At 49.5% G+C, this 26751-nt stretch overlaps 1 protein-coding gene across 5 annotated transcripts in view; it reads right to left on the reverse strand.

Moving 5' to 3' along the window:
- Positions 1–26751, reverse strand: part of CTBP2 (C-terminal binding protein 2) — a 167599-nt gene that overhangs the window by 94686 nt on the left and 46162 nt on the right. For all 5 annotated transcript variants that reach the window (XM_040254495.1, XM_040254500.1, XM_040254497.1 and 2 more), the window contains one exon: positions 21089–21192. The gene's annotated coding sequence lies outside the window, so the exon portion shown is untranslated. The remainder of the gene's footprint in view (positions 1–21088; positions 21193–26751) is intronic.

Consider the following 26751-nt stretch of genomic DNA (forward strand, 5'->3'; position numbering starts at 1 on the left):
GGATACTCCTGAGCCTGATAACATGATGCAGAACATTCTCTTTTTAACTTTCAGATATTTGCTCTTGGCAACAGCTTCTAGACGAGAGAACAAGAATTGTTTTCCTTCTCAACACTCTTGTGACAAAGCAAACACAACTAAAGAGATTTCTGACATAGGAGCAGGTTGATGCAAAAAACAATTTAAATTGGGGCAACAAAATTACCTGACGGAATCAGTGGAGTTCCTCTTCAAAAAGCTGAGCACAGAGGTGAACTAGAGAAGAAACAGCCTGAGCAGGGAAAGCCTGACTCCAGGTGGACGAGTCAACCTGGGGTTACTGAATGACAGCTTTAATTTTGTCCACCGAAAGCCCCATCACGCAGCACACAGGTCTTAGGACCTGTCCCGTCCTGGATGGGCTCAACTGGTAGGATTCCCACCTTGGTCTCTGCTGGTTCTGTTTGCACAAACCCCCGCCCCGTCACCCCCATAAGTCAGCATTCATTTTTTGTCCCTAGAAACACTTTTCCGGCTGGGTCCACCCCTGAATTTCTCCTGGTTCCAAGAGGCAGCTCCAATGCCACAGTCCTCGAAGACCATGACCCAAGCATGCTTGCTCCAGACAGATAACGTCCGCTTGTGGTGGGGAGGGGAAGGAACAGGAGTAACCCAAAAGAGATTTTCCTTTAAACACAGAATCTGTGAAAGGCTCTGAGGAGAGGCGTAGAGTTTGGCTGCTGTATTAGGGCCATTAAGTGCAAAGGATGCGTATTATGAACTGAGTTCTGTGCTTTTAAAGTGTTACATGTGTGTGGTTACAAATATGGGGAGAATGTGAACTAATGCAGGTTTTTAAAAACACTGGGAAAGAACACTGTAAATCAACTATACGCCAATAAAAATCAAAACAAACCAACACTGGGAAGATGAGAGTGGCACCGTGACCGAGCTCTGGGAACCAAGGTGGTTCACCCGGCGGACAAACACCGACTCGTCAAGTACTCTGAGTTCTACCGGACAGGCACGACTGCCCCTGTTTTTAAGGAGGAAACTGAGGCACGAGAGTGCACGAACTATTTCCCAAAGTCACACAGCGACCAAAGGGCAGCTGGATACCAGCAGACACAGCTCCGCCAAGAAAGACAACAGCAGGGGTGGGTGGTGTTGCAAAAACCGAAAGACAAAGCAAGTACACAGACCCACTGACATAGAGAGTCCTGTGTCCACTCACGGGACCAAAAACAATCACAGGGAAATACGGGGATGGCTGGGTTCTTTTGGATTAGTCAACAGAAACCCTTGTGTTTATACACCCTTTATACATAATTTCAGGAAAAGCACGGAGAAAAAAACCCTGAGGCTTTATCTTGAGTTGGAATGATGGACTTTGCTTTTATAAATCTTGTAGTGCATTTCATCCCTCTTCATTAAGCATATGACCCTTCTGGAAACATCAAGATGACCAGCAAATTTTTTCCCTGTTTAAAAAAAAAAAACCCACAAAAGACAACATATATTCATTAGAGAATACTGACTGGAATGAGAAGAGTGGGGGAAAAAGAAAACACACCCAAATTCTACCAGCTAAAGATAAGCACTATAAAATATTCATCATCAGATTTCCCCCACGAGTATTTCTCTGGCTTTATTCATAAATGTACATTCAATATTGGATCTTTCCACTTTAAGACAAGCCTTCTACTTATGTTATTTCAAACTGTGAAAGCATCATTTTAAAACGAATGAGCTATTTTCCCAGTGTTGGGTGCTTGAGGCATCTGTCTTTTTGCCATCAAATAACATCATCTTAGTGTATGAAAGCTTTCCTGAGAATGGGTGGGAAAGGGAGCATTAGGAGGTCAAAGGGCACACATGGCCATTTTTGGAGGTGACACTGGTTTCCACGTCTGAAGAGTCTGACTCATCACCTCGTACTCACAATCTCTGAGAGCGTCTTACTAACCTTCCTCCCTCCAGGGACACAGCCCACCTTCCACAGAGGCACCGGAGCAACCCCCGCTTCTGGAGTTTAAGGGCGGCCCACGGCCCAGCTGGGGCTGCTGGGTGGGGCATGACCAGTGCCCAGAGCGGGTGACATTGCATGGACCTGGCAACCGGGGATTCCGGGGCCCAGGCTGCCTGGGCTCTGTCCTGCCTTGGTGTCCCGGCTCCTGCCCTTTCCTGGAGAAACCTGCAAGTCAGAGCCGTCATCGCCTGGCCTGCTTTCTCAGGAAGCATTTAACACTCCTGGTATTGGGTTAAAAACACCCTCCAGAAACAAGGGCTTCCCTGAGAGCTCAGCTGCTAAAGGATCCGCTTGCAATGCAGGAGACTCAGTTCCATTCCTGGGTTGGGAAGATCCCCTGGAGAAGCGATAGGCTACCCCACACCAGTATTCATGGACTTCCCTGGAGGTTCAGATGGTAAAGAATCCGCCTGCAATGCGGGGGACCTGGGGGTTCCATCCCTGGGTTGGGAAGTTCCCCTGGAGGAGGGCACGGCATCCCTCTCCAATATTCCTGCCTGGAGAATCCCCATGACAGAGGAGCCTGGTGTGCTACAGTCCACGGGGTCGCAAAGAGTCAGACACAAGTGAGAGACTAAGTGCAGCACAGCAATGCGAGAGACCTGGGTCCGACCCCTGGGTTGGGGAGATCCCCTGGAGGAGGGCATGGCAACCCTCTCCAGGAACACAGCTTCACTGTGCCCTGTGACCTGGAGCCAGGTCCATGGGCACCCTGGGGCCGCCGGGGAAAATAGAAGACCGGCTCGGTTACCGAGTCCTCGCCAAAACAGGCACGCTGTCACCCCACGTGCTGCTCTGGTCCAAGCATCTGACCCAGCCTGTCTGTCTGCGGACAATCACGGCAGTAGGCCCTATTTTAGGCAGATTTTCCACATTAGAAAGCAAACTGGTTAAAGTGATTGTCCGACACACCTTCCACTCCTGGCGCTTTGTTTAATTCCCAGGCAAATAGCAAAGCAGGAGAGGGGCCGGTTTCGCCCATTTATAGATTTATAAACGGCCTTCCCAACCAGCACCCAGGCCGCCCCTCCCCCTCCCCCCCTTTCAGACACACAGCTGGGTAGGAATTCACTGACCTAATATTACTGGACAGATAATTCCTCGCCTCGGGGAAAGACTGGCAAAGCCCATGGCATCTGCCATTTCCAATCTTTGTTTCAAAATGGTAAACAGGGGCTCGTGCCAGGCGGCGGGGGGAGAAGCGGGCAGGGAAGGCGCTCCTCTGTTAAGTGACAACTGCAAACACCCCCCGACCGCCTCGGTGGCGTCACCGCGCTGCACTGGGAACCAGGCGTCCAACTCCACTAAACCAGCTCCAAACCCACGCTGGGGAAAATAACTGAATTAAAGAGTTGCCGTAACTCATTCAACTGAGATAACCACCATCATCCGGGGGAAGCAGAGACAGGGCTGTTCAAACACGCCGTCTTCTGGAGATAGCGCGGAAAAGGCAATAGAACGCGGTTCAAAGGACAGATGGGACTTCCCTAATTGTCCCCAGATTCCTACCAGCAGGGGTGGTAACTAAACGGTTTCAATTAAAAGTTAAAGAAACAGGGAAAAGCAGGCAGTAAGTTATGCCTGGCGCTGAGAAGGCTCCTCCAGTTCAGACTGAGGGGTGCCGAGGCCCAGTGTCCAAGGACATGGCACTGTACTGCCGGCAACCGCCCGTGTCGAGTCTGCGGGCTGAGCAGGAAGAGGACCGCGTCTCAGAGCAGGGAGGAGGCCTCGTCCTCCACCAGGACCAGTGAGCAAGCAGCCAACACAGGTGCGCAGGCCGTGTGTTCCCAGAGACGCAGAACCGGCTAGAAGGTGATTTCCCAACAGGCATGGAGGAGACATCAGCCCGGGAAAAAAGTGATCTTGGTAGCAACACGTATACCTAAGGCACCTCAGGTAATGTGTCTGGACACCAGCTGCCAGAAAGCGGGTAGGAAGGGTGAGCCTGGCACGTGGTGGGTGGGGCCAGGACTCACAGGACAGCTCCCCAATAGGGACTCAGTAGGGGTCCCAAATGTCAAGAGCCCCCCCAAGCTGAGAAACGGCCTGAAAAGAATCCTAAATTGAAGCTTCTGAAGCTTCAAAGGAACTGGAACACTAAGAAATGGCCGGGATCGACGGTTCACAAGTTAACTTTCCACCGATGTGGGACAGAAGAGACATCACTCATGTGACGTCTTGGGAGACGTTATGACCATACCCATCCCACAGCTGCGTGCGGTGGAAGCAGAAGCCGGAAGCGCAAAGGGCACATTTCCTGATCGGGAGATGAAAGCAGACGCCCAGGGCAAGTCTCTCAGCAGGCTCCAAGTTCACATTCCATTTCCCAGCCGAGCCACTGACTGTTCCGAAAGCCAAAGATGGACACCTACCAACTGATCTCAGGAAAAGACCAAACCCCTAAATGTTAGAAGGTCCCTAAACCAACAAAGGTAAAGAGAAGGATGGAAGGGTTCAGAAAGCCTACTTCAACAGATAAGAACCTCAAACCCGATAAACAGAATCCATCAGACCACTCCCAGGACGTAACCACATTTGGGCCCAGTGGTCACTAACTGAGTGGGGGGTGGAGTGGGAGGCAGTGGTCCGTCCCCGTGTCCTCCTGGGACCTGGAAGTCAGCCTTGGGACTTCCTTGATGCTTTCGTGGTTAAAACTCTGCACTCCCAGTGCAAGGGTGCAGGAGCTGCAGATTTGATCCCTGGTCGAGGAACTCAGATCCCACACGCTTCATGGCAAGGCCCTCCCTTCCCGCAAAAAATCAGTCTCCCCAGGTCTTCACTTCCTTAGCCCTAATGGAGTCCTTTCTAGGAAGCTCTTGGAACACGGCATCCACCGTGGATGGCAAACCAGGAAAACGAGGAAAATGGAGAACCAGGGTGGAGTCATCTTTTCCCTCCCTTTTTAAACACTCAGTTTGTTTTCTGTCCCCAGTGTAAAACAAACAAATCATAAACCAAAGCAAAACAATAACCACACTCAAAAAGAAAAAAAAAGCAAAAAAATCTGGAAGATTTGAATATCCCTTAATTACACAGCACCACCATTACTCAACTTTCTGTTTGCCTCTGTCCATAGATCTCCCAGGCAAGAACACTGGAGTGGATTGCCATTTCCTTCTCCAGGGGATCTTCCCAACTCAGGGATGAAACCCATGTCTCCTGCATTGCAGGCGGATTCTTTTACCACTGAGCCACTTGGGAAGCCCAAGGTTTTGTTACTACAGTTAATACTTCCTACTCATCTTTTTCTGAGAGTAGGTTAAAGAGTAAGAGCAGACACTGACTTCAGTTTTGGATCAGCTCCATGGGAATAGAGCTGAAAAAGTGAAAAAGTAAAACAAAAACGCAAAAAACACAGTGATGATGAGAAATTTGAGACAGCCTCAGGAATCGAATACGGTCTGATCAAGATTTCTTATTTTCCAGCTCAAAAACAAGGACAATAGACCTACCCAGCCAAAACCACAGTCAAACCAAAAACAAAGAAAAGAAAAGTTAACAGTCACTGAAATACAGAACGTTATGTTCACAAATCTCCACTGGGTCAAATCATGTAGACACAGCTCTGCCCAACAAATTCTCTCATTTAAGACGATCAAGTACGTAACGGTTTTAAAAAAAAGAAAGTAAGCTAACTCAGGTAGGAAATACAAAAGTCTATGTAGCATGAAATATCTCCAGGAGACTTGTTTAGTGAAATTAACTAGCGGTTTAATAGGGGGGAAAGCCTGATATACAAGGGTGCCCCAATTTCTTCAGAGGAATTAACATTTCAATCCTGTTTTTATCTAGAAGTCATTAAACTGTGCAACATGAATTATTGGAACTGTAGCAAAGAATTAACTCTATTCATCAACTAAGTCCAAACACTTTCGAGTGCATCTGTAATGAAAAAATAGCTCTACATTTCTATCTCTTCTCATTAAAGTAAACCGGTTTTCCCCCTCTCAGTATATAAAACTGTCTTCTCTTCATATAATTTATATTACCATAAGCTGGCTCACACTCTAAACTATTACACGCCTCCAATTAATTTTTGCAGCTTTTGCCTGAAAATTTAATGAGATAGTAGTGTATGAACCTGCTGACTCTAGATTACGTGTGTGCGCCCAATATTAATGTTGGCATAATAAAATCATCTGATCCATACACGGTGAGAGGCTCCGGTGGCCACAGTGGTAAAGCTAACGTGCCAGCCCGGGCCACACAGCTTCCTCTCTTAAATCCATTATAACATTTACTAGTCTCAGATGAAACTGCCCCTACGCGTCAAGCTGGGGAAGATGGAGAAAGAAGCAGCAGCGTCTAATTATCCCCAACTCCATCTCTATAAACATTTCAGCCAACAGCGTAGATGGATGTCTTTGTCTAAGACCTCTCTGCTCACCACCATGGAAGCAGAGAGCCTGTACACGTTTGAGCTGATCCCAAGAGTCAGCCAAGGCGAGCACCCGGGGATGGCCCTGAGAAGCCTCCATCACAGGGTACACCACAAGAGGGCCACACCCCCAGGTGTGCACATAGGAGTGTGTCCACATCTGTATGCATGTGAGTGTGAACGTGAATCTGAGTGTGTGCGACTGTGTGTACATCTAAGTGCACCTGAGTGGACAAGTTCAGCCAGAGATGAATAGGTCACGGGTGCTGGTAACTCAGCAGTCTCAAGGACAACGCCTCTGCAGTGATTTTGCCAAAGGATCTAGGTTCAAATGAGAGAAAAGAGGGACTTCCCTGGTGGTCCAGGGGCTAAGACTCTGCACTGCCAGTGAGGGGAGCCCAGGTTCGATCCCTGCTTGGGGCCCTACATCCCACACACCACAACTAAAGACGCTGCACGTCACATCTAAAACACCCTGCAAGCTGCAACAAGGATCAGAGATTCCGTGAGTTGCACTAAGACCCAGTGCAGCCAAATAACTATTTTTGAAAAAAAAGGCCAACAGTAAAGTCACTAACCACCCTCGTGAAGGCCCTACTATGCACTGCAACTCTCAGCCACCAGTCCCTGGGCAGGTGTGAAGTAGGCAGTGTTCAGCCCACAGAACCGGCTGTAGGGTCTTGGACAGAAACCCTCAGATGGCACAGCCCATTTCTCTACCTGTGCTGGGAATGACAACACCTACACACCATCACAGGTGGCTGAGCATCAGGGCTCACAGGAGGATACACTGCGCTAAACAGTGCCCAGCACATGGCCGGCCCTTAATACATCACTTGGCTGGAGTCTCTGTGGTCAGCAGCCCGCAGGAAGACCAGGACCTGGGCGTGAGAGGGCCAGGCTTCCAGGGAGGGGGCGGGCGAGAAGACCTGCTGTTCATCCGTTTCCCCTGCCTGGCCCCCACTCCAGTTACATCCTCACAGTGTCAGCGTGGCAGCGTGGGGGCTGCTTCTGTTAAACAGAGATAAAAACAGGAGGGACGGACCCTCTGAGGTGAGCGCTCCCCTCTCTGCACTGGTCCAGCCTGGGGGCTTGACTACTGCAAAGTCCGAGGGGCTTGTCCTGGTCTGGGGCCACCCCCAGCCAGGTTGGGTACCTTGCAGCTCTGGATCCCAAACAGAACACAAGAGCAGCTGTCTGGGAGTATTTAGGTCAAGAAGCCCCCGATCAGAGGTTGTCTGCAAACAAACTTGGGAGTCTGCAGGGAGAGGACAATCAGATCAGCTGGCCAGGGACACTCAACATCAACATCAAGCCCTTTATACCCAGTGTCCAAAGGCTTCTGGGAGATGGTGACGGGGTATAACAGGCTGTGTATGCAGGTACAACCCAGACCTAAGTTCAAACCCCACCTCTGCTCCTGCCAGGAGCCAAGAGCAGGCAACTCACCCCCATTATCCACTATAGGGAAAGTGAAAGTTGCTCAGTCATGTCCAATTCTTTGTGACCCCATGGACTATAGAGCCCGTGGAATTCTCCAGGCCAGAACATTGAAGTGGGTAGCCTTTCCCTCCTCCAGGGGATCTTCCCAACCCAGGGATCGAACCCAGGTCTCCCACGTTGCAGGCAGGTTCTTTACCAACTGAGCTCTCAGGGGAGCCCCTAAGATAATAAGAATAAAGATTCCCTGTTCCCCGCCTTCACAGGACCAGCCACGTGGAGGAGATCGAATGCAGTTGAGCGCCCAGGAGGGACAGGCTTTCTCAGAACCCGGGACTCAACCTGCCTCCTTTTGCGAGCCAGTGCTGAACCACTTCAAGCCTCCAAACACAAGTGCCCTTTCAACTCTGTGCTCCGTGGCCAGGGCAGGCCTGCAACACAAGCCCCAGTGCCCAGCACACTGGAGGGACGCCTCCCCTGCCCAACCTGGAGCATCTGCCACCAACTGCTAGAGAAACTCTCCTTTTCCAGGGGGCAGCATTTAGAGTGCAGCTCCTCAAACCTAGTGGGAAAAGGCAGGACACTTCCTAGCTACGGGTTTGGAAGAAAAAAACACGTTCTTGAGTTGCCAAAACCATTGCCTAAGGGAAAATACAAGGGCATTCTGTGACCAGAGGAGGTGGCATCTCCAAGGAGGACAGAAAGGTTCTGAGGGCTGCCCAAGCCCAAGGTCACTTGCTCTGAACCCATCCCTCTACCCAGTCTGGTTTAGGCTGGGGTGAGGGGTGGGGACACAAGACTAGAGCTGGCTGTCCTCCTTATCAGGGGGTCCCCAGCCTCCGGGCCACAGACCAATACTTCCTGTTGGCTCGGCAGCAGCATTAGATTAGAAATAAAAAGTGCACAATGTGGGACTTCCCTGGTGGCGCAGTGGGTAAGAATCCCCACCTGCCAACGCAGGCAACTTAGGTTCAAACCCCAGTCCCGGAAGATCCCACATGCTGCAGAGTAACCGAGCTGGTGCACCACAACAGCTGAGCCCACGCGTGGAGAGCCCGCACTCTGCAAGTACAGAAGTCACCGCGGTGAAAAGCCCGAGCAGCATAACCTGCTCGCTCCAACTAAAGAAATCCTGAGCAAAGCTACGAAAGCCCAACACGGCCCAAAATAAATAATATTTTTTAGTAAGTACAAAATAAATGTAACATGCTGGAACCGTGCCCAAACCACTACCATCCCCCAACCCCCCACCTTCCTGGTCCGTGCAAAAATTGTCTTCTGTGAAATCGGTCTTCAGTGCCACAAAATTTGGGGACCAATCCCATGGTCTCAGGCCCCAAATTCCACAGGGCCAAGCCCTGGGGAAGACACAGTATGTCTCAGCGAGGTTGCATACAGTGAAAACCTCTTCTTATGTGGAAGATCGGAAGCTATTAACTGTGTTACTGGCAAGCACAGATGTTGTCTATATCTGAAAACTCCCAAATAGATCAATTAGCATATTATAAAGAATTTACTTTCATTTTCCCTTGACAGAGCATAAAAGCCAAAACACAACTCTCAGTTTGAAACTGACATGTGCGTATAGCAGGAGACGCTCTGTTAAATGGAGACAACAGCAAAAGAAAATGGTATTTATAATGATTAGCCACCTAATTAATTCTAAGAGCAGAATGTCAAAAGCTATAAATCCATTTCATTGGTAACTGAAGCTCAACATCAAACACGTTGCTTCTGTACTCGGGAAGGGAAGCCCTTGTCTCTTCCTGACATTTGCACCCGGCAATATGGCTGTTCTATTAGTTTTCCAGGTAACAAGCTTTAAATGCACGTGGAAAAAAAGCCATGGAAGGACAGAACTCAGGGGGGAATAAAAAACACATGCACACACACGGATAAGCAATACAGTCTAGAAAGAAATTAGGTTAACCAGAGTTCTCGGATGTGTGTTCATTTCTTGTGAATCAGTTCAAGCTTCTGCCCTCTGATAAAATCTGGGGTCCTTTTGTGTTTCTTCAGCTTGGGGTGGTGGGATGTGTGTGGAGGAAAATTCTAAGGAAGACAAAGATATGACATTGCTATTATCCTTTGAAACTTTAGGCGCTTTCCTAAAGTTGTGTGTTTACAGATTACCCTTTGGGGTAGAAGGTTAAGGGCAAAAAAGGCAGAGAACTACATGAAACCAGAATTGATTCAATAGATGCAGAGTTGTCCTTCTTCCTACGCTTCTCTTCCTAGATTGCAAATCAAATCTGCATTTAAAAAGGAAGCCCTAGGGTACAGAGGTATTACCTTCAGTATCTACGGGCACAACATTGCATTTTAAATGAGATGTGGCATCTTGAAATTTACCGAATAGATTACACATTCCAAATGGTCTCATTATTACTACTATTTTTACTAAATTCGCCTCTCCTAATAGGTGTGTTTCTTTTATGGCCAGGACTGTTAATAAAAGTAATGTGATATTACATCATGCTATCAATTGAATCTTGAGAAAAGATTACACCGATCCAAGGATCTCATAAGCCCCTGGCTCTGATAATTCCAGCCATTATTCAGTGTGAAATTCAAACAGTCTGAATTCATTAACGTTGGTTGTTACAAATCTGCATTTTTAGACGTTGCCATAAAATGCAGGAGTCCAAACCCGGTGACCTGAATCTAACAGCCTTTCATGTGAAGTGGCCGTGCTAACCAGCCTCTCCCGGCTCGCCTCTCAGGATAAAGCCCCGTGTGCTGGTTCCTCTCCAAGGCTGACCCGGTCACCGCTGGGGAGAGACCAGGGGTTGAGTCGGCCTCAGCCCTGTTGATCACACTCTGTGTTCAGGCAAATTGCAGAGACCCGAGCCTCTGACACCAGAGTGGGGGACTGCTCCCAGGACATGTATCATTAGACAGGTAGCCAGGCACACCTGGGTGCAGATCCTGGCCGCCAGCACCTCGCCTCTGCTATGGCTGCAATCAGCTCATCCTCATGAAAATAAAAGCTCAAACTCAACATGCAACATGTAGGGAACGTCTCGGGGAACCCTATACCTTCTCCATCCCTTGATGAAGAAAACATCATTACTAGGCTCGTGGGAAAGGGGGGGGCGCATGCCACTTCAACATCCCAGGAGGAAAGCCAGCCAGAGCTGCAGTGAACAAGGGAGTCTATAGAGTTCATCTCAATGTCCACCCAGAGCACGGGTGTCTCCTTTGCAGGGTGCCCTGGGCTCTCTGCTCCTCCAGCCATGGGCAGGTCACTGGGGCTCCCCTCCAAGCTGAGCGACCATCTCATTTGCGGATACTGCTAATGACGACGACAGCAGTGATGATAACGGCAGTCGTTCTCTAGGAAGCCCTCACGATGCAGCAGGTACTCGCCAAACCCTCCTCGATGTTTCACTGAACCCCCATAACTCTGGTTTAGTACTGACTCACCCGCATTCAGCAGAGAGAGCGAGCCTGTCGCACTAAGTAAACAGGGGTTTAGTTTGCCCAAGGCTGATGCCATTGGAGGTGGTCCAGGGTACCCTGCAAGCATCTCCTGGCTCCACCTGCAGGACCCTGTCCCCCACCATCACCAAGGCCTTGGCCGCTGCAATTTTAACCTTCCCCATGGAAACACAAGGCCGTGAGGGCTGCCCTGCTCGCGCAGTCCCGGACTAAAGAGCTGGGCAGCTTTCCGGCCAAGTCTAAGGCCACATCCCTCTGCCTCGTTTAGACACGCCAGCAGAAGTCTCTCCAGCCTGAAACAGGCCTCCACGGCGCTGCCACTGGCCGTGGGTGATCCGAGTACCAGTCAATAAGGACCCTCTTTAGAGAGGAAGTTCAACCCTGCGTCGCAGTTTGGAGGTCCTCTTCCACTGTAATTAGGAAGTGGCAGTGAGCCTGACTGAATTATGAAAAGTCAGGAGCACTGGATTCTCAAAGTTCGAGTTTTTAACAAACAAGATCCGCATGCACAGAATCCCAGCCTCCAGATCTCCAAAGGCAGGCAGGGCAGGACAGGCCGCCACACTGTGTCCATGAAGGAATCTGATATGCGCGCCATCTGTCCTTCGGCCCCAAGGGACTGGGGCAACATCCGGGTCTTCGTAATCCCAGCTCAGACACAATCAAGGCGGCTGAATCACAACCCCCTCCTGCCCACGAAGCCGCCACAAGCACAGCCCTCCAGATGAGAGGAGAGTACAGCTGGGTCCCCCAGACACACAGAATTCAAACTCCCTGCCCTACACATGCCCACCTGCACGCAGGGGAGGCACAGACATGCTCTCCTGCTGCGGAAAGTTCAGGAATGTGGATTTATCATTTCAGAGCACACACACATCTCCAAACAGGTAGTGTAGCACACGCTGGTTCGCCTTCTGTCAGCAGAAAACACTCCCAGCTGACGCAGAGTCCACCCTTCCTTTCGGACAGATGCTGGGACGGGCAGGCTCCAGCATGGACTCAGCCACCCTGCACCTCCCTGGTCTCTCCACAGCCTGGGATTTAGTTATTCAAAAAGCAGTCCTGGGACATCCCTGGTGGTCCAGGGGCTAAGACTCCATCCTCCCAATTGCAGGGGCGATGAGTTCAAGCCCTCGTCAGGGAAGTCGATCCTGCATGCCGCAAGTTAAGACCTGGTGCACCCAAATAAATAAATAGCTTTAAAAAAAAAAGAAGGTGGTCCTGTGGCATCTGTAACATGTGGACCATGTACAGAAAATCAGAGAGATCATGAGGGCATCATCAGATGTGGCCTCTGCTTCGGAAAGCTTGCAGAAATCACTCTGGAAGGTTCTATAACAGAGCACCACTTCTGAATCTGAGTTTCTTTACAAAATCTTTGTCTCTTCTCGCCTGATGGAGTCAGAAGAGACTCAGGTCCTGGGTTTCTGCGTTAACGATGACTGGAGAACTCGCCAGTACCCAGGAAACACGAGTGGGGACCCACATGAGCTGGGGCAGCAATGGGTGTCCAGAAAAGTTTATCAATATTGATCAAGGGATGTGATGGAGCCAAGGGCAATTTGAGTCAATACCTCGCAGGATGCAGAACCCACCTTTCCCATGGTGCTTCTTCCCACATGTCCGTTTCTGAGTTGTGGACACCTTCTGCAGTATGCAGAGGGGCTGGGACACAGGTGGTCATGCATGACCTGAGGAACCAAGGGGAACCCCGGAATGAAAGCCTCACGCAGCCAACAACAGCCTCCCTCTGGACCCCACGAACGCAAGCACTGCCCTGTACTGCTTCAGCTGAATTTTTCAAGGAGTTGCAGGTTACACCCTGCTCTGGCCAACAAAGGTTTCCTTTGAGTTCAACAATGTATACGCTGAACCGGAAAAGGGGAGGCGGCCACAGACCAGGTGTTGAGTTACAAGACACAGGAACCAGATATCTTTGCACCAAGACTCATTTGCTGCAAACCTCCTATATTAAAGGACAGCACAATGCTGCCCGACAAATCAAGGCTGCCCTAAGCGGGTCTGAGGAAGCTCACGAGGACACCTGATCCATCTGTCAGCCTGCAGAAAGGCTGGAAAGCGGGTCCCGGGTGGGAGCCACGGGAGCCGATCGGTAGACACATGAAGAGACAGAAATTAAATACCCGGATCAGAGGCTCGGAACTGCTTCTCGCCCATGGTCTGTTTCTTAACCCTGCATATTCACATTTTTTCCTTAACGTTTTATCTTTTTGACAAATATAATTAATTTTAACAGCTTCTGTAACTTACCCCACAGGTTGTTGCTGTTGCCTTTAAACAGTAGACTGCTGACAAATTGATTTGTTTGAGCCCTCTGCTTAAAGAAACCACGTTATAAAATATGTATAAATGTCACTGTTCGGGCTGCTGCTTCAGAGAAGTACAGAAAAATGTTGCATTTTACCCCTTCACAGGAGTCTACTCACGGCGGACATTCTCAAGTATTACCCATCTGCCCGCACACACAAACCAATGGATTACAAGGCATTTTCTTTTAAAACCTCCTGTTTATCTTTAACTGGTACAGAGTCTAAGGGAATTATCTTAATTGCTACATGGAAGAATGAATTGCAAACCAGGAAGACTTATTTTTAATAGCATGCGGCCAGGTGGGAGTTGCCAAGTTTGCCAAAAAATAAAAGAATCAACCATCAATAAAGCAAAAGTGTTCTACCACGTGTTTAAGACAGATGGGAGGGCAGGAGGAAGCCACTTCCCCCTTGGCCGACTGAAATCCAGCCACTTCCTAAAGCCTCACTTCAGAAAATATACGCAACTCAGGACCCGGAAAGTAAATGAACAAACTCTGAAGTGTCCTGGATCATTCTGCATCACGTGGACTGATTCTTGGGCTGTGGAATATTTCCTTAGCGTTTACACCTGAGAAGTTGAAAGCAGGGCCAGATGTACACTTGAACTTGGGGAGGTACCGTGTGTTCCTCCACAAATATCTAGATGGAATGACCACCAAATGGCCCTAAAACTAAGACAGTATTTTAAAAAGACGTTTAGCTGATCCAATGCATTCTAGAAATACTTACAGCAGCAGTGGTAACATATAAGTGCTCAACAAAAATATTTATATGGAGAAATAACCTCTTCCTCTCCAATTAATCACAACCCAAAATGCTTGCCTGAGACCCAAACAATTTTAAACTAGAAAGTCCATTTCCCCACCCACTCACACACTGACATGTACACACTCAACCTGAAACTTACAATCAGTATGAAGTATGTCCATCAGCGGGCCTGGCCCTAACCCTGTCGCAGGTCCTTACCTCCATCCACTCTTCCCTCCCACACCCACCTGGCTCCCAGTCCCAGGGAAGTGATAAGGATCAGACCCGTGACACAGGCCTCTGGTGGCCCCAGAACCTGGGGCGGCTGCTCCTGTCCATCAGGGAGGCCAGGGGCAGGAATCCCCGTGTGCGGGCTTGTCCAGGTCCCCATCACGGCTGGCCTCAGAGGGGTTTTCCCGGCACACAGTCACACCCTCGGAGACAGGCAGCCAGCCCACGGTCAGCCCCCGCATCCCCGGGACCAAGTGCCTGATGCAGGGACAGACTCCATCACGCAGACAAGAACATGAACTTCCCAGAGAGCCGCAGACCCCAGGAGCAATAATGACAGAGTCTCGCTACAGAGGGATCCTGTATGAGGGGAGGGCACAAGTCAGAGGACTCAAGTGTTTCAGCAAGGACCTAGGGACCCCTGAATCTGGGGTTACACCATCGGAGCCTGAGCCCCAGGTCTACTCGTGGGCCCCATGTGCTGGCATACGATCTCAGCATCACTTAGTAAATTAATACTACTATTACACATTAATAAAACAAGAATCTCAGCCAAGGTCATAGGATCTTGGGAAGAGAGGGCCAATATCTAGCCTGTCCCTGCATAACACTGAATGGCATGCTTGGTGATGACCCAACTCGTGTCCCTCCCAGGACAGAGGGCTGCAAGAAACAGTCTCTCCCAGCCAGGCCCGCCCCCTGCCCAGCAGGAGAACACCTCAGTAGAGTCCCTCCCCGGCTGGGAACCCCAGGAAGTCCACGAGGCAGACTGCCTATATTCCAGACACATGGATGCCAGAGTTCCGTGCCTCCCTGGCTGGGGAAGAGACTTGGATTAAAACCAGCCATCGGTCTGGAGGGGCGGGAGGCAGGGAACAGCACCAACAGAGCAGAAAAGTGACCTACTAGAATGAGGGGCCTGGGGACTTGACCCCATGTGAACAGGATACAGACAGTAAGGGGACTGGCTGGCTGATCTCCCTGGGGCTGCCCAAGAAGCCTTGTGGGAATCTGGAAATTCTAGGAGGAAAGGATAAGGGCTGAGCCAACATCTTCCAGAGAAGGGCCCCTGCAGGAGCTTGGAAGCACGGCTCAGGAAGAAACACAGACAAGAGCCAGGAACCCAGAGCTCCAGCAGGGCCCTCCCCTCTCTCCACGGAGAGCGAGCTGCAGCTCCATCAGCATCATCCCCGCCGCCCGGATCATGGCCTCCTGGCCGTTTCTCATCTAGAGAGTCCCCGGAGATGAAAGGCCCAGCGAATCTTGCTCTGGTTTGTGGTTTCCGATGTTGGCAGCTGTGCCTCTAGCCTTTAAGTTGGAGGAGGATCACAAGGCCCTTGTGCAGACTGAGAGCTCCAGGGGAGCCTGGAGGCCACAATCAAGGACCAGCGTGACCAGAGCCGGGTCCCTCCAGTGCCCAGGGGAAGCAGCAGTCAGGGTGGCTGCAGGGTACAGGCATCTGTTTCTGGGGTAAGGCAGTCCTTTCCCCTTCTGTCAGGGGAGAAAGAAGCTGTGTTGGCAGAAACGGGGCAGAGACCCTAAAGACTGGAGACGATGTGGCTGAAGCCCACTGGCCCACTGAAGCCACACTCAGGTCAGAACTGCCTGGTCCCCAAGGCAGACTTCGCAAGGCCCTCCCCTCTGAGTCACTGGCGCCTGGAGAACCTCAGATTACCTTTCCCTGGGGTTTTGTGAGGCCGGTCAAGCTTCTACAGCATTATCACAATCTGTCAAAATAAAGCAGCGCACGCGCTTCTCTGGGTGCAGGCAGCCGGATACCCCACCGTGTCTGCCAAACCACAGCCACCGCTACCCCACCATCACTTTACAGAATCAAAGCGAAGGGAGGTGATTTGTGTTTCCACTTAGTTGTAGACATTTGACAACAAGCACTTATTTCTTTCCCCGACACTTCTGTTGAAATTACAAGGTTAACTGGCACCGCTACAAATATTAATGCTTAATGACAAAATGGCACAAGAAGAAACAATGGACCCATCTGAACCACGGGAGAACTAAGGCTGGTCCCAGAAACCTGCAAACTGGGGGCGTGTGGGGTTTTCACCAGAGCAAGCCAACAACTACAGGCTGGATAGTAAAAGCAGGACAAAATGCAACAGATCTTAACGCAGCAGGTAGCTGTTCATTATGGACAACAGAGGAGCCTCTCTGGGGAGAAAGTGGAAATGTCTGGTTTGAACTTAGGAAAAGAAAAATCCACGAAAGCCAGAGTATCAAGTCTAGAAATATTAAGAGAAATCTTAATGCCCTTAAATGAGGACACGCACAAATATGCCAAGAAGACAAGAAAGACCTACGCATGGTTCTAGCACCACGCAGGTCTGCCATTCCAAGACGGACTTCCTATGAACTGTGTTTTTCATCTATTTCCTTCTCCCCTCCCCACATTAAAAAAGGTGTGTCTAGAAGGAGACCTCAACACGTAAGCTATCAGGTTGAAATCGACATGGGGTCCCTTTCTCAGGCTGCAATTCAAGATGCTGCCCCACAGGGGCTACAGGTGGGGCTGAGTGGATAGCCACCCGAAAAGTGGGGTACAGTGTGTGCTGGGTGTAGAAATGAGCTGAGGAGAGAAGAGCCCGGAACTAACACATGTTCCTGGGACAGGGACGAACCCCACCCTGCGAGTATACCTGGGGGTGGTCAGGGGCAAAGGTTAATCCGCTGGCAGGGTGCCCAGTGCTGGGGAGGAGCCAGGCCAACAGGGCCACAGTTGCCATGGGTGAGGCTGCGGACACCACGAGGCATCATCCTCCAGGCATGGTGGCCATGTTCCAATTAGGGCCAACTCCAGGGTCACGCTGAGCTTCTTGAGCTTTTTCAGAGCACTGCCAAAAACCTGTTCCCCCAAATTATGCTAAAAACATGTATGTCCTGAGAACCATCATATGAGGTGGAATGTCTGAGCATGCTAGGTGCCCAGGAAAAGTCTGTTATCAGGAAGCGTGTTGCCACTGCATTCTGACATTGGATGCATTTTATCCCATGGTAATGTTCAAGCTGGTTTCAGAAAACCAGAGATCAAATTGCCAGTATCCGCTGGATCATGGAAAAAGCAAGAGAGTTCCAGAAAAACATCTATTTCTGCTTTATTGATTATGCCAAAGCCTTCGACTGTGTGGATCACAATAAACTGTGGAAAGTTCTGAAAGAGATGGGACTACCGGATCACCTGACCTGCCTCTTGAGAATCCTATATGCATGTCAGGAAGCAACAGTTAGAACTGGACATGGAACAACAGACTGGTTCCAAATAGGAAAAGGAGTATGTCAAGGCTGTATATTGTCACCCTGCTTATTTAACTTCTATGCAGAGTACATCATGAGAAACGCTGGGCTGGAAGAAGCACAAGCTGGAATCAAGATTGCCGGGAGTAATATCAATAACCTCAGATATGCAGATGACACCACCCTTATGGCAGAAAGTGAAGAGAAACTAAAAAGCCTCTTGATGAAAGTGAGAAAGTTGGCTTAAAGCTCAACATTCAGAAAACTAAGATCATGGCATCTGGTCCCATCACTTCATGGGAAATAGATGGGGAAACAGTGGAAACAGTGTCAGACTTTATTTTGGGGGGCTCCAAAATCACTGCAGATGGTGATTGCAGCCATAAAATTAAAAGACGCTTACTCCTTGGAAGGAACGTTATGCCCAACATAGATAGCATATTCAAAAGCAGAGACATTACTTTGCCAACAAAGGTCCGTCTAGTCAAGGCTATGGTTTTTCCAGTGGTCATGTATGGATGTGAGTGTTGGACTGTGAAGAAAGCTGAGCGCCGAAGAACTGATGCTTTTGAACTGTGGTGTTGGAGAAGACTCCTGAGAGTCCCTTGGACTGCAAGGAGATCCAACCAGTCCATTCTAAAGGAGATCAGTCCTGGGTGTTCACTGGAAGGACCGATGCTGAAGCTGAAACTCCAATACTTTGGCCACCTCATGCGAAGAGTTGACTCACTGGAAAAGACCCTGATGCTGGGAAGGATTGGGGGCAGGAGGAGAAGGGACGACAGAGGATGAGATGGTTGGATGGCATCACCGACTTGATGGACATGAGTTTGGGTGAACTCTGGGAGTTGGTGATGGACAGGGAGGCCCGGCATGCTATGGTTCATGGGGTCGCAACGAGTCGGACACGACTGAGCGACTGAACTGAATGTTCCTCTCTCTGAGATAGAGATCACAGATCAACAGGATCCTGCAGTGGTAAAATTATTAGGTTGAGTCAAATGAAAACGCTGTTACTTAACCATTTTTTTTGATGTTTGGGTCGGGCACTGCCAGTGCTTGGACGTGGAACTGGGTGTGCTTGGGAGCCTAAAGGATCTCCATCACTGTGAGCTGCTGAACACATCTTCAGCCCCAGAGCCCTGTCTTGGAACTTTCCCAGGTCCACAAAGAATGTGTGCAATGACGTCCCTGCCCAAGAACCCGGGGCAGATTACAGCACATGAGGTCTTTAAAACAAAGCCTTCTTTTAGAAGATGAGTGGCAGACAGGAAAGAAAGAAATATTGGCTTTCAAAGGCCAAATTGAGTGGATATGGTTGAGAGAGGCCTCCATGACTAAAACAGACACACCCATGTCCCACTGTCCCAAAGGAGGTTCACCGATTATTTCTAGCTTCTCATCCCCTCAAAACAGAGACTTGTTCAAAGGTTACGGAGCCCTCTCTGTGAGGTCACCCTCTGTGACCTGCACACTCTGCTGCGACCTTCGGCCGGGCAGCCTTCTCAGACGACTCTTGGCAAAGGTTTCTGGACGTCTATTGGGTTGGTCAAAAAGTGTGTTTGGATTTTTCCATAAGATGTTACGGAAAAAAATCTAAACAAACGTTCTGGCCAACCCAATACAAGGCGGGGGCGCACGGGGACCACTGCAGTAGAACTACCCATTTCACAAATAAAGGCCTTTAGGAGGGACCTGCCGGGGAGCAGGTTTCACAGGCCCAGGTCCGGGGGAGCAGCACCAGGGCCCACAAGAGACTCTCCTCCACAGGGGATGGGGGGAGACTGTACAGGGAGACCCCTCCTGGGCCACAGCCCCTTGGCTGGCTTGAGACTGAGGGTCAGTTTCTCACGCCCAGGCAGGACCACCCCCAAAGCCAGGCTGCCTAAGGCTAACATGTTAAAGGCAGCATGTATTTCTGTATTATTACTAACATTTACTCTAGGGCCACGTACAGGGACCTGCTTAGGAGTCCCAGGCACGGACACTGCTGCACAAATTCTTTGTGAGCCTCTGACCCATAGCTAAGAGATGGTCTGTCCTACTCAATACTGCAGGGAGTAAACCCAGGGCCTAGACAGAAAGAACACCAAGAAACTTTGCTCACCTTCTTTTTTTACCCCTGGCTTTAAAATGACACTGTCAGCTCAAGGAGCAATTTTTTTTTTCCCCTAGTAGGTTGAAAATCAATCATTTCTGAGAAGCTGGCACTTTGAGACTCTGTAAAGGTTTTGTGGGAAATGGCTAAAGGCACGTTGAAATTAACTCAGGAGCCCCCTCACCCTGCAGACTCCAAGTCCTTGCTCTGGTGGTAGGAAGGGGACTGAAGATCCATCCATATTTTCTCAACCACACTCTACATGAGGGCTGGCAACTGAAGGGTCTCCTCAAAGCATACCCACATCCCTAATCCATTCCACCAGAGAGAAATCATTCTATGTTCAGGACATCCTTGAGGGACTCCCCTGGTGGTCCAATGGTTAATTCCACTGCAGGGACACGGGCTTAATCCCTGGCCAGGTAACGGTAAAGCATCCGCTTGCAACGTAGGAGACATGGGTTCAATCCCTGAGTCTGGAAGATGCCTTGCAGAAGGGAATGGCTACCCACTCCAGTATTCTTGCCTGGAGAATTCCATGGACAGAAGAGCCTGGCGGGCTACAATCCATGGGGGCTCAAAGAGTTGAACACGACTGAGCCACTAACACTTTCTCTTTCAGGTAACTAAGATCCCGTAGCCCTGTGAGGTTGTGGCAAAAAATTTAAAAAGGACATCCTGGAGGTCTGTAACTCTCAGACTCTTAGCTCATTAAAGATGCACCAGCATCAGCAAGCTGCTTTCTTCCTAAAGACGTCCATCTACCATTTTGCTTGAGCCACTCGGCGTGGCATGGGACTATTTCTCTAATTCATTTTTATTCTTTGTAATTAATATGTCGAGAAGCCCTAACACAGCTCCATCCTGACTCGAGTTTCCTAGTGTAATTTCCGTTGACTTATCTCTATAGCAGCAGCGACAGCAGCAACATCACTTTACACTGAACTGTATTGCTTCAGAGTTAATTACATGTATTTTGCTTTTGATAAATGAAAATACCAGATGCAATTAATTGAAAGACAATCAATATGATCCTGCTATTAAACGTCCCAATGAAATATCCAGAGGCTGTCGGAGATCCATAGTCATCAACAAATTGAAAACACAAAGGGGATTTTTGAAAAACCTGAACTTTTACCTGGAGCCATTTTATAATAACTCACCAACATAAATTTGTCCACAAACTCTATAGTTCACACGATGGGCTGTCCGTCTTTTTTAAGAGAATCCAGCTTCATTGGTTCAAAACCATTTAAGGCGATGAAACCTTGAAAGCAAAAATGAAATGGGTCAGTGGAGCTGAGGCAGTGATTTCTTTCTTTGTTGTTTACATCTAGCCATCCTTTAATTGCATTTTTCCAATGCCTTCGATTCTAAGCTACCAGAGGTTATTAAATGGTTTCATTAAAAATACTATTTGTCTTGCTTTAGTCACACACCAGATCAAATTAAACAGTAGAGCACCAGAACAAATGATCTCTTTCCATCTATTTTGACACGAAGCCAAATGTGCAAAACCAGAAGGTGATATTGTGTCATCGCCCTGAAAATGTCATTTAACTTCTTTACATCTCCAAGTAGCAAGCAAAGGGACAAAACAATCAATACCTTCAAGCAAACCATCTTACCAGCAGTTTGAGAAATATGGAATTGTAAAGTGCAAACCAGAATTCCATGGTTTATAAGTGCTATTAGCATAAGTGCTGACAACTGTTAATCCACTGTAACTGATTAACGGTTGCAGTTGTCATTAATAGAAGGCATTTTAACTTACTACCGAAATTGATTACTCAGTTAAGAATTCAATCCTAATGTTCAATAAAACTGCACTTTCTTGGCAAATGCAATATGAAACGAGGTGATGCATTAAACAGCACTCACATCTATTTTACTATACGTGGAACGAAGAGGAAATATATGGGACCTTCCACATTATCTGAACCACTTCCTGCACACTCAGAGTAAGAGGGGGTGGACGCAGAAGTTACAACTCCCAGGGCTGATAGAAAAGGCAAACACCTGGGCGCAGGCGTGTCTTCTCTGTGCCGTTCCCATGAAGGACAGAAACAATTGCACCATCAGAGGTGCCAGGCACCAGGGGTGTTCATGTCTCAAGTCCCGTGAGAAAGAACTGCTGCAGCCGACCCTGACCATTTCCAGGCTCACCTTACAATGAAGCAGGATTCAAATGGTTGATTGATGTTTTTTTAAAAATGTATGAAATTACTGTAACCTGTTTCCCAGCTGCACTCTACTTTTCAAACCATTCAAAAGAAAGCATACTCCTGAGACTTCCCTGGTGGTCAAACGGCTAAGACTCCACGTTCCCAATACGGGGGGGTGGGGGGGTGGGGGTGGGGTGGCCCAGGTTCAATCCCTGATCAGGGAACTAGTTCCCAGGTGCTACAACTAACAATTCTACACGGTGCAGCTGAGGCCCAACACAGCCAAATAAATAAATAATTTTTTAATTAAAAGAAGAAGAAAGAAAGAATGCCATATTCCTGTGCTCTTTCTAATGGAAGGAAGGGTCCAAACACTGACACCAGCCAGCTTCTCTTGTCCATGAGCACCGAGTCAAGAACAGGAACATGATGGTCTCTATGGTCAGGGCGAGCATATACCCAAAGGCAAGAAGTAATTCACGCCCACTGTGCCCCACACTGCCTTACACCCCAAACTTTCCAATCAAGGGAGTGGGTGGGGAGAGCGGAGACATCCAATCTCTGATGTGCTAGAAGGGACGGATAAGTCACAGGCTCTCAGTGGTCGCAAGCCTCTAATGACACTTTCCTTGACTAAGTATCTATTACAGCCAAGGAAACACCCTCTGGAGGCAGCGAGAACCTGCCTAACTAACTCTCATCCACCCTTCAAATCCCATCGCCTGGCCATCTTCTGTAACACCTTCACGTCAGACTGCCAGGCTGCAACATACTCTGCACATCATCAAATCCCTAAAGTATTTTAATGCCCTGATTACACATCATTCATCTCCAAAGTCCTCCAGGTCTGGAACACAGCGGGAAATCAAACATCTAATTAAAACAACAAAAAAAATTACTTATAATATCTAATACATATCATATTAAATATATATATATATATATTTATGTTTAAAAGGCTTCCTAGGTGGCTCAGTGGTAAAGAATCTGCCTGCCAATGCAGGAGGTGTGGATCTTCCAATCCCTGGGTCAGGAAGACTTCCTGGAGAAGGAAATGGGAACCCACTCCAGTATTCTTGCCTGGGAAATCCCATGGACAGAGGAGCCTGGAGGGATACGGTTCAGGGAGCTGCAGAAGAGTCGGACATGCCTGAGCCACTAAACAACAACAGACAAGTGTGTGTGTACACACATGTCTGTCAGTAACATTCTTTTCAAAGAAGGCCTGATACCAAAGGTGACATGTTAAATCTACCCGATCTTAGTGGTGGGTACAGACTCTCCTTGAGATACTTCACAGTAAAATTAATTAAATAGGGAACAGACAACCCCACCTGTGTAGAAGGCCTCACAGAGGAGGTGACCTTCCATGGAATTTCAAGCCAAAAATTTGGAAGAGCCTGCAGTCTGCCCAAGTGAACAGTGACAGCTCCTTTAGTGGATTAAGAACATTAAAAAGCTTGGAAGACTGTCAGAATCTTTAAAGCGAGTGCCCATTGTTACTTGAAGGTGGAAAAGAAGTACTTAAAAAGGCTGGAGCCAGAAAGGCTAAAAATTCAAAAACACTTTGTTTCCGCACATACTTGATGACAGTTCAACGGGGAGCCGTGCCCCGTGGATTCGCCAGGGGAAATTTTCCTGGCAGGATTCCTCTAAGAACTTCCAAGAGTATACAACAAGACACAGAAATGACTGCGGTGATTAAAATCACCACTGCTCCTACACCAGCAACCCCAGGAACCTAAGCAGGCTGTTCCACCAAGTACAAAACTCGGCCTCAGCCAGTAAATGCCAGGAAGCTCCAAGTTGACTCAGCTTCATCTGGCCAAGGGAAAGGGCATCTATTTTTGTACAATAACCTGGGTGAATCTATTAAACATCACTTGGCAAATGTGTCCCGCCACAGTTGATAATGAGGAAGGTGTGAGCGCGTGTATGCACACACACACACACACACCCATGCACGCGAAGGGGCAGCACCCAGGGCCTGCAGGGGTCTGAGCCAAGGCTAGGATTTTCATGCAGGAAACTTACAAATTGAGACGCATTGCCTAGCAGGGTCCCCACTACCTGGACTTTTAGTTTCTTCTTATCCTGAGTTGAGCGTATGAAAATTACCTTTTAGGTCCACAGTTAAAACTGAATGAGATGCACTCTAAAAAGGTCTGCAGGGGGTCCTGAGAGGCTCTGCCCTGGCTCATTCTGGGAGGACCAGCCCTGTTCCCACTTGAACTTTGCTCTCTCAAGGCGCTGCCACTGTGCTCCGCTCTGTGCCCTGCATGAAGGTCCTGCCCCATCCAAACTCTACAGAGAAGAGAGGCACGCGGGCAGCCCAGCGTGGGCTCCCTGGGACTCCCCGCCAACCCTACCTGTGGCAGGTATCACAAAGTGCCCACTTATCGGCACTTACTACGGATGAACTATTTCTAATGCCTCTAAAGCTGTGATGAGTCAGCTCTGCTACTTTCCCGGGGCCTGCCTGAAGCCACCTGGATTCTCTGCTCTGTCGGACTCACATTTGGGTCACGGAGGCTTTGAAATGCCTGTCCTCTGTCCTGCCATGGGCGGTGGGCGTAGGCTTCCAAGGAAAGTGCCTCTGTTCCTCTCCCTCTGGCTGGGAGGAACAAGGTGGCCAGTGAGCAAAAGAGAGGCCTGGCCTGGACATCTGTGAGCAGAAGAGGAGGTCCTCAAGGGGTAACTGTGGACAGAAGCAAGAAAACCTGGTGCAGAGAGAACACGGGTCTTAACTGGAACCCGCCCTCCTTCACGCTGTGCTTATCTCGGATCCAGGGGGCCCCCTTCACATTTAGTACTTCCGGACTTTCCTGCTGGTCCAGTGGTTAAGAATCCGCCTACCAATGCGAGGGACAGAGGTTCGATCCCTGGTCCAAATGCCGCGGAGCAAGTAGGGCCCCAGCGCTGCAACCAGTGGGTGCAATGAGAAGCCCCCGCACCGCGGCCAGAGAGTAGCCCCTGCTCGCTGCCAACTAGAGAAAGGCTGTGAGCGGCCACAAAGCCCCAGCGCCACCAAAAATGAATATTAAAGGTTTAGTACTTCAACAGAGAACCAGCAAGTAGTCCACAAACTCTTTCCTCAGGCAATCACGAATATGCTGCAGTAAGTAGAGGGGCGAGTGGGGAGGAATGGAGGGGAGAGTGTGGAATTAACAGGACTCCACAGAGAAGCCCAGGCTCCTCGGGTTGAGGTGACCAATGCCCTGGGTCTCTGTCCCATCTGAGATGGAGGTGACAGCGTCTGCTTCATGGCTGATCAGGTCCTTTCGAAGAGATCATGCTTGGGGGCTCGGCACAGGGCCAGGGTCCCGCAGGTGCTCAGTAAATGCTAGTGGTCATCAGATACCGGCACGTGACTCTGACATGAGTGTGTCATCACCAGCCTCAGCTAAGGGCCAAACCAGTCTCTGCTCACATCATGAGATAAATGGTTCCCGTTTGGCTCTCGCCAGGTCACGAAGGGACCCGCATGCTCCCTGCAGGCAGGGTGGACCCGCCCTCCCCATGGTGAGAGTCCTGAGGCCAGGCTGTGCTCAGGAAAGGAACACGGGACCGGGTGGAGAACGGTCCAGAACCCCAGGCTCGTCAGTGTTCTTGGCTCAGTTGCTGCTGGCGGGCCCTCTCAAGGGGGCGCCTGTTATCAAATTTACAACTGAACATACCGAGTGAAGTCAGGCAGAGACGGAGAAACAGCGTATGACATCCGTTAGATGCATAAACTAAAAAGAAATGACACACAAGAAATTATCTACAAAACAGAAACAGACTCACAGACTCAAGAGGACGACGAGTCCAGGGTGGTCAGGAGAGAAGGACGAGCGGAAGGGGCAGTTGGGGAAGTTCGGGATGGACAGGTACACACTGCTGCATTTAAAACGGACAACCAACAAAGACCTCCTGTACGTCACAGGGAACTCTGCTCAATGTCACACGGCAGCCAGGATGGGAGGGGAACTTAAGGGAGAATGGATACATGTGTAGGTGCGGCTGAGTCCCTTTGCTGTCCACCTCAAACTATCACCAACTAAAGAAAGGCTGTGAGCTATCACCACCTCAAAGCATTGTTAACTGGCTATACCAAAACAAAAGAAAAAGGTTTTCAAAGTAAGTATGCCTGAAGCGATGCACGGTCACTCTCGGAAATGCTGGCCAGCTGTCCACAGCTGCAGGGTCCCACCCTGGGGAATCCAGCTGCCCACCTGCGCCCCAGGCAGAAGGAACCACTTGCCCATGGGTTGCTGCAAGAGGGACCCACAGACACGGAACCTGAGTCCCATCTCTAGACAAAAGCCAGTCCTGGGGAGCCGGGGTGACCTGGAGGTCACCCCAGGCCAGCCCTGAGTCAACCTGTTCACCGTTTCTGCTCCACACACCAGCCACACAGCACTGTGTCAATCTGTGCAAAAGGGGAGCGACCCTCTGGGATGGGGTCACAGTAAGGATGTGAGGGCACGGGAAGTGGGTGCCAGGGGCTTTCCCCGTGTATCCACCGCAGGGCCTCGGACTATCTCAAGTTCAAGGGTGGCGGGTGGGGAAAAGCCTCAAGCAGACATGGAACCCAGAAGCCCCCAAGAGAAACCAAATGCCTGCCCTGCAGAACCAACCCACCCCTATCAGCAAAAAGAAGCCCTCTGGCCAGAGAGGCA

The sequence above is a fragment of the Oryx dammah genome, unplaced genomic scaffold (genome assembly GCF_014754425.2).
Source record: "Oryx dammah isolate SB20612 unplaced genomic scaffold, SCBI_Odam_1.1 HiC_scaffold_14, whole genome shotgun sequence".
In the NCBI taxonomy this organism is placed as follows: domain Eukaryota; kingdom Metazoa; phylum Chordata; class Mammalia; order Artiodactyla; family Bovidae; genus Oryx; species Oryx dammah.